The sequence below is a fragment of the Scyliorhinus canicula genome, chromosome 20 (genome assembly GCF_902713615.1).
Source record: "Scyliorhinus canicula chromosome 20, sScyCan1.1, whole genome shotgun sequence".
NCBI classification, from domain to species: domain Eukaryota; kingdom Metazoa; phylum Chordata; class Chondrichthyes; order Carcharhiniformes; family Scyliorhinidae; genus Scyliorhinus; species Scyliorhinus canicula.
This window is the reverse complement of record NC_052165.1, coordinates 63,116-75,889: the sequence shown is the minus strand read 5'-3', so window position 1 is coordinate 75,889 and position 12,774 is coordinate 63,116. Positions and strand designations below refer to the sequence as shown.

The window sequence follows — 12,774 nt, the reverse complement described above, 5'->3', positions numbered from 1 at the left end:
CTGTGTTACGGGGATAGGGTGGAGGTGTGGTCTTAAGTCAGGTGCTCTTTCCAAGGGCCGGTGCAGACTCGATGGGCCAAATGGCCTCCTTCTGCACTGTAATATCTATGATCTATGAATTGGACAATTCCCCGATTGACGTCACAACTGAAAATAACTAATTAAACAAAGCTTTCAGATTAAATTTACAATCACACACCAATCACCCACTTTGCTGTACCATCTAGAGAATAAGCTGCAATGAGGACCAGGCAAAACCCCGCCTGAAAATAACTAGCCACAGTCCACAACGCATCTTATTTGATTTGATTTATTGTCATATGTACCGAAGTACAAATGGTATATCAACAAACAGTGATTGGTTACAATGCGGAGCAAGGGGCCAACCAAAGCAAACACATGAGCAAGAGACAAGGGGCTGTTTAGCACACTGGGCTAAATAGCTGGCTTTGAAAGCAGACCAAGCAGGCCAGCAGCACGGTTCAATTCCCGTACCAGCCTCCCCGAACAGGCGCCGGAATGTGGCGACTAGGGGCTTTTCACGGTAACTTCATTTGAAGCCTACTCGTGACAATAAGCGATTTTCATTTTCATTTCATTTCATTCAGCAAAGACAATTGGTTATATAGTTTGAGGGGCATCACTCCACATTGAGCATGGGACAAGCGAGGAGCCTGGTTCCAAGTCTACCTCAGCAGAAACAGGGATTGAAGTCACATTGTTAGCATCATTCTGACCCACACACCAAACCACACAAACCATTTAGCCAACTGAGCTGAGCTGTCCCGAACCAGGCATATGTTGCAACATTCTTTGGTACAGCACAATGTGGGAAGGAAGCATTAATCTTGCACAAGGAAGGAACATCAGCAATCAGCTGGTCATGCTGGTGAATCTCTCATTTGCCAAGGTTCAAACGTATCCACAACAGAGCTCGCTGGTTTTGTGCTGCTTGTTTTGCACAATGTGCCTGACACACTGATTTTATACTGGAGAATGAATCCTCTGAACTTGTCCATATTGATCCAGATTCTCCATTGAATGTGATCTCTGCCTAGTTAAAGCCTTTGACCATTTTAATGGTGTAGTTTGCAGCTGATCACAACAATTACAACACAACACCCCCCCCCCCCCCCCCACCCCCTCCACCCCATCACCAGTAGCATTCTGTTACAGATGCTAACTTTTAAAAAAACTCTGAAATAAACCCGACAGTACAATGATGATGTACTGGGTTTATTCCTTATGACAGCAGTGAAGCCAGAACAAATTATGCCTTACTGACCACAGCAACAGCTATTTTGCTGTGAGATCTCAGCTCTTGCAATGAGATGAGCACAATCTATAAAGATTATTATAAACAAGTCACCAAATGGGTGAGAATGTCTTCACTTCTACAGTGCACTGTACTGACAACATTTTCCAAAAGCTTCCTAGCAGTGTGTCTGTTGACATCACAAATGAGAAAATTGTGGAAGTGCTTCATTCTGTGAATGCAAATGTTGAAAATGACCCCTCTCTGGAAGAAACCGAAGCATGTGCAATATTAGAAATGAACTGTATTCATTATACTCTCACTATTACAGGGCAGCACGGTAGCATTGTGGATAGCACAATTGCTTCACAGCTCCAGGGTCCCAGGTTTGATTCCAGCTTGGGTCACTGTCTGTGCGGAGTCTGCACGTCCTCCGTGTGTGCGTGGGTTTCCTCCGGGTGCTCCGGTTTCCTCCCACAGTCCAAAGATGTGCAGGTTAGGTGGCTTGGCCATGATAAATTGCCCTTAGTGTCCAAAATTGCCCTTAGTGTTGGGTGGGGTTACTGGGTTATGGGGATAGGGTGGAGGTGTTGACCTTGGGTAGGGTGCTCTTTCCAAGAGCCGGTGCAGACTCAATGGGCCGAATAGCCTCCTTCTGCACTGTAAATTCTATGATCTATGATTATGCTGGAATCAACAGCGTACTTGGGCTTCTGATGAGCTTTACCACGTGTTCAGAAGTGGACTCATTCATGGTCTGTCAGTTCACTGAGAATCCCAACACAATGGCACTATCACTCAAACCTGCTTCCTTTGACGACCTGTCTTGCCACTTCTTCCAAGGAAAGTAGGAAACTTAAAGCATTAACTATTACCAGGTCATTCTCGTGTCCTCTTGGTGGCCAACCCAGAGATCATTTCCAGAGATATGGGGTAGAATTCTCTGGCCCCTCCCACTGGCAGGATTTTCCAGCCCATCCCCACCACAACAGGGCTGTGAAATCCCATCCTTGGAAATGGGTTTCCTGTCAGATCGCTGTGCAGTTAGTGGATTGCCCATGGAGATTCCAGTGAGATTAGAGAAAATACATGCTGAATTAAAATAAAGTGGATGTGTCCTAAATAAAAATAGGATCAATTGGAAGCTAAATCCTTGTGTGCTATGGGAGTGACAACGTGAAATAAAGATAAACGAGATGAATTTTTAAAAATAATTTTCCGAAGATTACAATTTGATATCCACTGAACTTTCCCTCATCCTCACTGTAATAACAAACATTCTTCATCCACCTGAAGAACTGTAACAGGTTGGAATACCTGTGAAAAAACTGCCAGCTGAACAGACAATATCCAAATTGCAAACATTAAGCAATTTCTTCAAATCGTTTGCTTTTTGTGTAATCCCCATAAAGACTACATATTTCAAAAATAGAATATTCTTAAATATAAATATTTTGGGAGGGGAGCCCTGCCCATCAGTGAGGTGCTGATGTCCTGGTTTCACCTGCCTGTGTTGCTGTCTACAGAGAACATTGCCGCATTCCATTAATCCCCATCAAACTGTCACCTTCCGTCTGATATAGACTACAATGCTTGTAAATGACAAGGAGGTAGAAACAATGCAACCCCTCAGCATCGCACCCCCACCCCGCCACACCCGCCCACACACAGGAACACATCGCTCAAAGTCCTGCCTCGACATTCAATATTCAGCAGCAATAAACAGGCGTGTGTAACCCACCAGCAGTAAAACAATCATATCTCCCTTTCTCCCACCCCAAATCATTTCGGAAACCACACAGCTTCCTGCCATAGCACTGCATTCTCTAACAAGCAATCTCTTCCAGCAAGCAAATATCATTCCAGAGCAAAACAGAAACCCACTCAAATCAAACAATCTCAGTGAAAACATTGCAAATTATGCAGTGCAATAAATTAGATTACAGGGCACATGTTTCATATAAATATATATCTTAATAATATATACAGTAAGGTTTAAAAAAACTCTAAAGCAAATAAATTGGATTGACATTCAGCAGCAGACATGCACAATAACCAAATTGCTCCCCGGCTCATGACCTGTGATGCTGAAAGACTGTCTCATGTTTCTCTGTGTTGTTTTCATTCCTCACCTTGTCTGCGCACAGTGGTGTCCCTCTGCCGTCAATGAAATGAAAAGGAGAATATGCTGGGACCCTCCTCCCGTGCACCTCTCTCTTACACACAGTTTGCTATCTCTCTCTCGCCCCAAACCCCAGTGCAAACTGGGAGCCTGCACTGACTTCATTTCTTCCCCTCCCTTTCAACCTATTGGCCAATTGCAACATGAACTGGATTAAATTATGCTTCCCTCCCTGTACTAGACAAACATGTAATACTCAGAAAGACAACCTGGGCTACACTCACTAGCAATCATTTAACAGTTGGAAGCAAAACATAAACACATGATCTTCTCCCTCCGTGTCCTGCAGCTGAGGTAAAAGTCAGACCTACTATCATTTTCTCTGCAAAGATAATCACTGTTAAAAATACAAGATTTATTATAGACTTTTTCATTTTATGTTCTCTGTTTTTTCCCGGTGACTCATCCTCCCTCCATCTCCCTCCTTCCACCCATCGTTCTCCTGCTTTGAAATTACTACCTGCTGCAAAGCACAGACCAGCTGTATTTTGCCTCATTCTTCAACAACGTTACTTTCAACCCTTTCATGACCATTTTAAGAATTCATCCTCTGCCTTATGCTGCAGCATAATGTTTGCTGCTGCAGAATTCATTGTTGTTCCACCTTCTTCAATGGTCAATGTATATCCCCTCAGATTTGTTTATTTCCACTGTCACTAAATACTTCAGCCTCCCATCCATTTACTGGTTCCACATCAGCCTGTATTTAAAAACAATGTTTATCTGAATCACTTTCTGATCTAAGCACATTGTGTTGGAACCAACAATTCTACGGACACGCGCTTGTAGTATTAGAATAGCGGTTTTAATGTACTTACAACAGAGCCAGCCTGTTAGCCGTTGAACTTTCGGTGAACTGGCTGGTTGACCCTGTGGCACGGATCTTTATACAGCAGCTCCAGGGGGAGGAGTACTGGGTGGAGCCAAGGGAGGAGCCCAGTACAAACTCTCGTGTACTCCCAGAGCTACTACCCCTGGTGGTCAACTGCACTTACAATATTGATACATATATACAGATTATAATACCGTGTGAATCTTATTCACCACACATTGCAAAAATGCAACTTCTTTCCTGTCACCAGTTCATGTAACCCAACTTCAAATTTTTACTCTCAGAATAATACTCCCAATATTTAGCACCACATTTTACATTCTAATTTTGTTAATTAATATTACCTATTGCTCTGAACTATTATTGCCACAATTTCACACAATTCACAGACTGACCATTGTGAGTCTATCTGCAGACTGAAATGCCCAGGGATCGTCATTGGCCACTTAACCCAACCGCAATTTTCACATCTCGCCCATCCAGCTCCCCGTGGGGAGTCAATGGTGTCAGGACCGGAAGATCCTGCCGGCAGACTGGAAGATCCCATCCCTGAATCAGAAGGCTGTTCATTCAAAGAACATTACAAAATTCAGCATAAACTAAGTTGACCTTTTAGTACAGAGTTGAGAGAACATTTCAGAAGAAATGTATTGACGTGGATAGAGAACCGGTTGGCAGACAGGAAGTGAGAATAAACGGGTCCTTTTCAGAGTGGCAGGCAGTGACTAGTGGGGTATAGCACGGTTCAGTGCTGGGACCCCAGCTGTTCACAATATACATTAATAATTTGGACGAGGGAATTGCATGCGATATCCCTAAATTTGCAGGTGACACTAAGCTGGGTAGCAGTGTGTGCTGTGAGGAGGATGCAGAGAGGCTGCAGGGTAACTTGGACAGGCTGGCTGAGTGGGCAAACACTTGGCAAATGCAATATAGTGTGGGTAAATGTGCAGCTGGTTCCTTTACTTCCTGGTGGGTCGTATCTAAAATAACGACAAATCAGACTACCGGAGTGAGATAAATCACTTGGTTGCATGGTGCATCGAAAACAATCTCTCTCTAATTGTTAGAAAGACCAAGGAACTGACCATTGACTTCAGGAAGCATGGCATGACCCCCCCCCCCCCCCCCCACCCCCCCACCCCCCCACCCCCGCCCCGCCCATCTGCATCAATGGCTCCGAAGTGCAGATGGTCAATAGCTTTAAGTTCCTGGGGGGTCACCATCACCAACAGTCTGTCCTGGTCCACTCACTTTGATGCAACAGTCAAGAAAGCCCAACAACGTCTCTACTTCCTACGGAAGCTAAAGAAATTTGGCATGTCTGCATCGACTCTCATAAATGTCTTATAAATGTCTACAGATGGCAGAGAAGCCATCGTCAAAAATCAAAAAGGGCGACAGTACAAGGTACAGTGACTGAGGGGAGCTCAGTGAATAGGCCCAGTAATACAAAGGAATAAAACGGGAAGTAAAAAAATAAATGGTAAGCGACGCGGCAGGTTGTTCCATGAAGATATGGGTTCAACGACAAGGAAAATTAGGAGAAAAGTTAAGAGGAAATATAACTTAGGAGAGGTTACTGATCAAGGTGTTAAGATTCAAAACAGAGGTATAAAAGCCAACATAAGTGTACTTTACCTGAATGCTCGTAGTATTCGGAATAAAGTAAGTGAGTTGATGGCGCAAATCATCGTGAATGACTATGATTTAGTGGCCATTACTGAAAAAGGTTAAAGGATGGTCACGATTAAGAGTTAAATATCTGAGGGTATCAAACTATTCGGAAGGACAGAGTGGATGGTAAGGGAGGTGGTGTAGCTCTGTTATTTAAGGATGACATCCGGGCAATAGTAAGGGATGACATCGGTGCTATGGAGGATAAGGTTGAATCCATTTAGGTGGAAATCAGGAATAGTAAGGCGAAAAAAACATTGATAGGAGTAGTCTATAGGTCACCAAATAGTAACATTACGGTGGGGCAGGCAATAAACAAAGAAATAACTGATGCATGTAGAAATGGTACAGCAGTTATGATGGGGGATTTTAATCTACATGTCGATTGGTTTAACCAGGTCGGTCAAGGATTGATTAATGATTTCATAGTTAGGGAGCCTCTCGGAAGGAGTGATCACAATGGTGGAATTTAAAATACAGATGGAGGGTGAGAAAGTAAAATCAAACTAGTGTTTTGTGTTTAAACAAAGGAGATTACAATGGGATGAGAGAAGAACTAGCTAAGGTAGACTGGGAACAAAAATTTTATGGTGAAAAAGTTGAGGAACAGTGGAGAACCTTCCAAGCGATTTTTCACAGTGCTCAGCAAAGGTTTATACCAACAAAAAGGAAGGACGGTAGAAAGAAGGAAAATCGACTATGGATATCTAAGGAAATAAGGGAGAGTATCAAATTGAAGGAAAAAGCATACAAAATGGCAAAAGGGGCAGCACGGTAGCATGGTGGTTAGCATAAATGCTTCACAGCTCCAGGGTCCCAGGTTCGATTCCCGGCTGGGTCACTGTCTGTGCGGAGTCTGCACGTCCTCCCCGTGTGTGCGTGGGTTTCCTCCGGGTGCTCCGGTTTCCTCCCACAGTCCAAAGATGTGCGGGTTAGGTGGATTGACCACTCTATCAACCTGCGTTGCCACCTTCAGGGTACAATGGACCTGAACTCCAGATCTCTCTGTACATTAATTTTCCCCAGGATCCTTCCATTGACCATATAGTCTGCTCTTGAATTTGATCTTCCAAAATGCATCACCTCGCATTTGCCTGGATTGAACTCCATCTGCCATTTCTCTGCCCAACTCTCCAATCTATCTATATTTTGTTGCATTCTCTGACAGTCCTCCTCGCTATCTGCAACTCCACCAATCTTAGTATCATCTGCAAACTTGCTAATCAGACCACTTATACCTTCCTCCAGGTCATTTATGTAGATCACAAACAACAGTGGTCTGAGCACGGATCCCTGTGGAACACCACTAGTCACCCTTCTCCATTTAGAGACACTCCCTTCCACCACTACTCTCTGTCTCCTGCTGCCCAGCCAGTTCTTTATCCATCTAGCTAGTACACCCTGAACCCCATACGACTTCACTTTTGCCATCAACTTGCCATGGGAAACCTTATCAAATGCCTTACTAAAGTCCATGTATATGACATCTACAGCCCTTCCGTCATCAATTAACTTTGTCACTTCCTCAAAGAATTCTATTAGGTTTGTAAGGCATGATCTTCCTTGCACAAAACCATGCTGCCTATCACTGATAAGTCTATTTTCTTCCAAAGGTAGACATGTCTCCTGGCCCTGATGGAATGCATCCCAGAGTGCTAAAGAGATGGCTAGGGAAATTGCAAATGCACTGGTGATAATTTACCAAAATTCACTAGACCCTGGGGTGGTCCCGGCGGATTGGAAATTAGCAAACGTGACACCACAGTTTTAAAAAGGAGGTAGGCAGAAAGCGGGTAATTATAGGCCTGTGAGCTTAACTTCAGTAGTAGGGAAGATGCTGGAATCTATCATCAAGGAAGAAATAGTGAGGCATCTGGATGGAAATTGTCCCATTGGGCAGACGTAGCATGGGTTCATAAAGGGCAGGTCATGCCTAACTAATTTAGTGGAATTCTTTGAGGTCATTACCAGTGCGGTAGATAACGGGGAGCCAATGGATGTGGTATATCTGGATTTCCAGAAAGCCTTTGACAAGGTGCCACACAAAAGGTTGCTGCATAAGATAAAGATGCATGGCATTAAGGGTAAAGTAGTAGCATGGATAGAGGATTGATTAATTAATAGAAAGCAAAGAGTGGGGATTAATGGGTGTTTCTCTGGTTGGCAATCAGTAGCTAGTGGTGTCCCTCAGGGATCAGTGTTGGGCCCACAATTGTTCACAATTTACATAGATGATTTGGAGTTGGGGACCAAGGGCAATGTGTCCAAGTTTGCAGATGACACTAAGATGAGTGGTAAAGCGAAAAGTGCAGAGGATACTGGAAGTCTGCAGAGGGATTTGGATAGGTTAAGTGAATGGGCTAGGATCTGGCAGATGGAATACAATGTTGACAAATGTGAGGTTATCCATTTTGGAGGGAATAACAGCAAATGGGATTATTATTTAAACGATAAAATATTAAAGCATGCCGCTGTGCAGAGAGACTTGGGTGTGCTAGTACGAGTCGCAGAAAGTTGGCTTACAGGTGCAACAGGTGATTAAGAAGGCAAATGGAATTTTGTCCTTCATTGCTAGAGGGATGGAGTTTAAGACTAGGGAAGTTATGCTGAATTGTGTGAGGTGTTAGTGAGGCCACACCTGGAGTATTATGTTCAGGTCTTCTTACTTGAGAAAGGACGTACTGGTGCTGGAGGGTGTGCAGAGGAGATTCACTAGGTTAATCCCAGAGTTGAAGGGGTTGGATTATGAGGAGAGGTTGAGTAGACTGGGACTGTACTCGTTGGAATTTAGAACGATAAGGGGGGATCTTATAGAAACATTTAAAATTATGAAGGGAATAGATAGGATAGATGCGGGCAGGTTGTTTCCACTGGCAGGTGAAAGCAGAACTAGGGGACATAGCCTCAAAATAAGGGGAAGTAGATTTAGGACTGAGTTTAGGAGTAACGTCTTCACCCAAAGGGTTGTGAATCTATGGAATTCTTTGCCCAGTGAAGCAGTTGAGGCTCCTTCATTACATGTTTTTAAGGTAAAGATAGATTTGTTTTGAAGAACAAAGGGATTAAAGGTTATGGTGTTCAAGCCGAAAAGTGGAGCTGAGTCCACAAAAGATCAGCCATGATCTAATTGAATGGCGGAGCAGGCTCGTGGGGCCAGATGGCCTACTCCTGCTCCTAGTTCTTATGTTCTTAAGGACCCTCAACAGCGTGCAGTCCATCTCCCGCGCCACTACTCTTGCCCCCTCCCCTCCCTCCCAGAACAAGGATCAAGTCCCCCTCGTTCTCATATTTCACCCACCAGCATCCCTATGCAAAGCATAATCCTCCGCCTTTTGTGCCAACTCCAGCGTGATGCCACCACCAAACACATCTTCCCTTCACTCCCTCTGTCAGCATTCCACTGAGACCGTTCCCCCCAAGATAACCTAGTCCACTCCTCCACTATACCCAACACCTCTCCCATCATCCATGGCACCTTTAATTAGGAAAATTTTACTTTAAAAAATACAACTAAATTTAGAGTGCCCAGTTATTTTTTTAAAATTATGGGTCAATTTAGCGTGGCCAATCCACCTACCCTGCACATCTTTGGCTTGTGGAGGGTGAGACCCACGCAGACACGGGGAGAATGTGCAAACTCCACACAGAGTGTGACCAGGGGCCGGGATCGAACCTGGGACCTCGGCGGCGTGACGCAGCAGTGCTAACCACTGCGCCACCATACCGCTCCATCTGGCAATGACACAATGAGCCAATGATTTACTTCCATGCCATAAGTTTCCTACCTTTCTATGTACCCGAATATCTCCTCTTTGAACATTTCCCATTGTGCATTTATTGTTTTGCCTGCCAATCTTTGAACCCAATCCACCTGGGCCCACCTGGGCTAGATCCCTTGTTAACTCACTGAAATCATCTGTTACTTACATATCTGATTTTCATTTGATAGCAGATCGATAAGAAAGTGGAGGGAGGCAAGGATAGATCTCTGGTGGGGGTTGTAGTTTCAAGAAATGCAGGAGTGGAAGAAAAGCCTATTGATACAATGTCTGCATTTTGATAGCCAGGAATGGAATCAAGCAAGCACAGTACCATCCAGCTACACAATGGAGGAGAGGTGTTGGAGGAGAATGGCATGGTCAGCCATATCAAACATTGCAAAAAGATGGACAATTTGCAATAGTCACAACCAGAGAGAACGTCATTCCTGACATTGGCTAAGGCAATTTCATTATTGTGAAAAAGGTAGAACTGGAATTAATGGATTAATGCTTAATAACATTAATTCATGTTTTCTATATTCATCACTGCAAATTTGTACTTCTCATATTTGTAGCTCTTACTGTCACTAAGACACACTACCTGTTTTTATTTCCTACCGTCACAAATTCACACTACCCACATTTGGCTTCCTCAGACAGATGGTTTGAAAGCTCACATTAATACCCTTATTTTCCGAATTCTGGTGGCAGCCACATTAACTACTTCAGATTAGTTTAATTTTGAACCAAACTGATAAAATTTATGATCTCAAGTACTCTCCACCAAGCCAATACATTACCAAATAGCATTTATTCACCTTCCTCAGTTTCTAAACCTGGTAACCTATCTTGCAAGTTGTATTGCCATGACAACACCACACCTCTCAGCATCTACAGACGACAGATTTGTAAAGCCAACGACTTTAACACTAAATTATTCAAAGCCATGATGCTTCAACAATATGCAGTGTGACTGACTCACCATTCAAATGCAAGTCTCACTATTGCCATCAAGTAGCTTGAGACTCATAAAGGGCAAAGCAATGGTCATAAACTGTTTGCCGATTGTGTCCCTGCAACATCCATACTCAGCCTTGTTAATCTCGTGCTCTACTCACCGCACTGCAAACTCAGTGAGGTTTTCACTTGGTTATACATTCATGTAATGTTATTTTTTTATACAGACAACTAATAAAATCTCAATCACTCTACTGTTTAATATTGTACATCTCCGAGCTAATTTGGAATTTCTGTCTCTTTTCACTGCACTATGAGTTTGCAGATTCTTAGTGACAGAATTTCACAATCACGTACTGATATCAATAACTCCACTAGTTTCTAAACTAAAATAGTTTAACCCTCAAAGTCCTTCAGTTAGAATCCATGGAATCCCTACAGTGCAAGAGACCATTCGGCCTATCGAGTCTGCACTGACCCTCTGAAAGTGCACCCTACCTAGGCCTACTCCCCCACCATATCCATGTAACCCTATAACTCCACCTAACATACAGTGCAGAAGGTGGTCATTCGGCCCATCAAATCTGCATCAAACTGAAGCCCTCACTTCCACCCCATCCCCGTAACCCAATAACCGCTCCTAACTTTTTTGGTTACTGAGGGCAATTTTATCATGGCCAATCCACCTAACCTACATGTCTATGGACTGTGGGAGGAAACCGCAGCACCCGGAGGAAACCCATGCAGACACAGGGAGAACGTGCAGACTCTGCGCAGACAGTGACCCGAGGCGGGAATCAAACTTTTCAAACTTTTTTGCCTGGGGTCCATTTTTACCAACCGACCATCCTTCGGGAGCCACACCGGCTGACCTTCCGACCAACGCTGACCAACCTTCATGACCCATGCCAGCCGACCGTCATGACACACGTGGCCCAAACTTCGCAACCCACCATTCTCACTTCTCTTTAATGTGACAGGTGAGTCTGCTTGGTCCTCATGATGCCATGTGCTTTGATAATCAATGTTACATTTCTGACAATGATTTCAGCTGATGAGTTAAGATCTCACTACATCCTGTTATGGGCCAGGGTTTAGAGAACCCCAAAGTGTATCATGGAGTTCACCAGACCCTCAACTTTTAATAGATTGTGGTTTTGGGGAGCACACGGGCCTACTTTACACGTGCGGTGCAACAGAGAGTTACAGTATTTTAAAATTAAAACAATGGGGGCAATTCTCCAAGCCCTGCACAGGGACGAAGAATCGGCGCCACGACGCCCCGACGCCGGAGCACGATTCTCTGAGGTGCGGAGAATCGGCGCAATTTGAGCCGGCACGTTTGGCGCGGCGTTGGTCGTGGGCCGCTGGAATCGGCGGGACCGCCAATTCACCGGCCTGGATGGGCCGAGCAGCCGCGCCGATACGACAAAGTCCCGCCGGCGCCGTTCACCCTTGGTCGCTGCCGGCGGAAACTCTGCGGGAACGGTCGGGGGGGGGGCGGCCTGTAGGAGGAGGGCGGCTCCTTCACGGGGGGGGGGTTATGGGGTCTAGCCTGCGATCGGGGTCCACCGATCAGCAGGATGGCCTCTCCCCCCCTCCCCCCGGGCCTTCTTGCTGGTGCGCCAGCCCCTGAACACCGACTCCATGTTGAGTTTTGGCTGGCGCGCTAAAGAAGTTCCCCGCGCTTGCACAGGTTGGCACAGCCCAATTGCGCATGCGCGGGTTGGTGCGTGAACCGCTCCAGGACCGTGCTGGCCCCATATGGGGGCCAGAATCGGTCGTACCAGGGCCCGGTTCGCACCGTCGTGAAACACGATGGCGTTCACGATGGCGCGAATACTTGGGCTCCATATCGGAGAATTGCCTCCAGTGTTTATTTATGAAACCAGTTAACACTTTATAAACCCACAATAAACATTTTAACAACTATCAACAACAATAATCCCCACAGATATAATATTCTATAAGTAACCCTTAATCTTTCCTTGCAACATCCATAAGACAAATGCTCTCTTTAACACAGAGATCAGATTTAAATTCTCTACTGAGAGCAGTCAGCACTTTGTAATCCTCAAATGATCTGGAGACAGTCTTTAGATTGCAGAGA

The 12,774-nt window shown here is 44.8% G+C and overlaps 1 protein-coding gene across 1 annotated transcript in view; it reads right to left on the bottom strand.

Annotated features, from left to right (window-relative positions):
* Positions 1–3,503, bottom strand: part of LOC119955139 (synapsin-3-like) — a 475,326-nt gene extending 471,823 nt beyond the window's left edge. Inside the window, 1 exon segment of the mRNA XM_038781056.1 lies at positions 3,388–3,503. The gene's annotated coding sequence lies outside the window, so the exon portion shown is untranslated.
* Between the last annotated feature and the right edge of the window lie 9,271 nt (positions 3,504–12,774).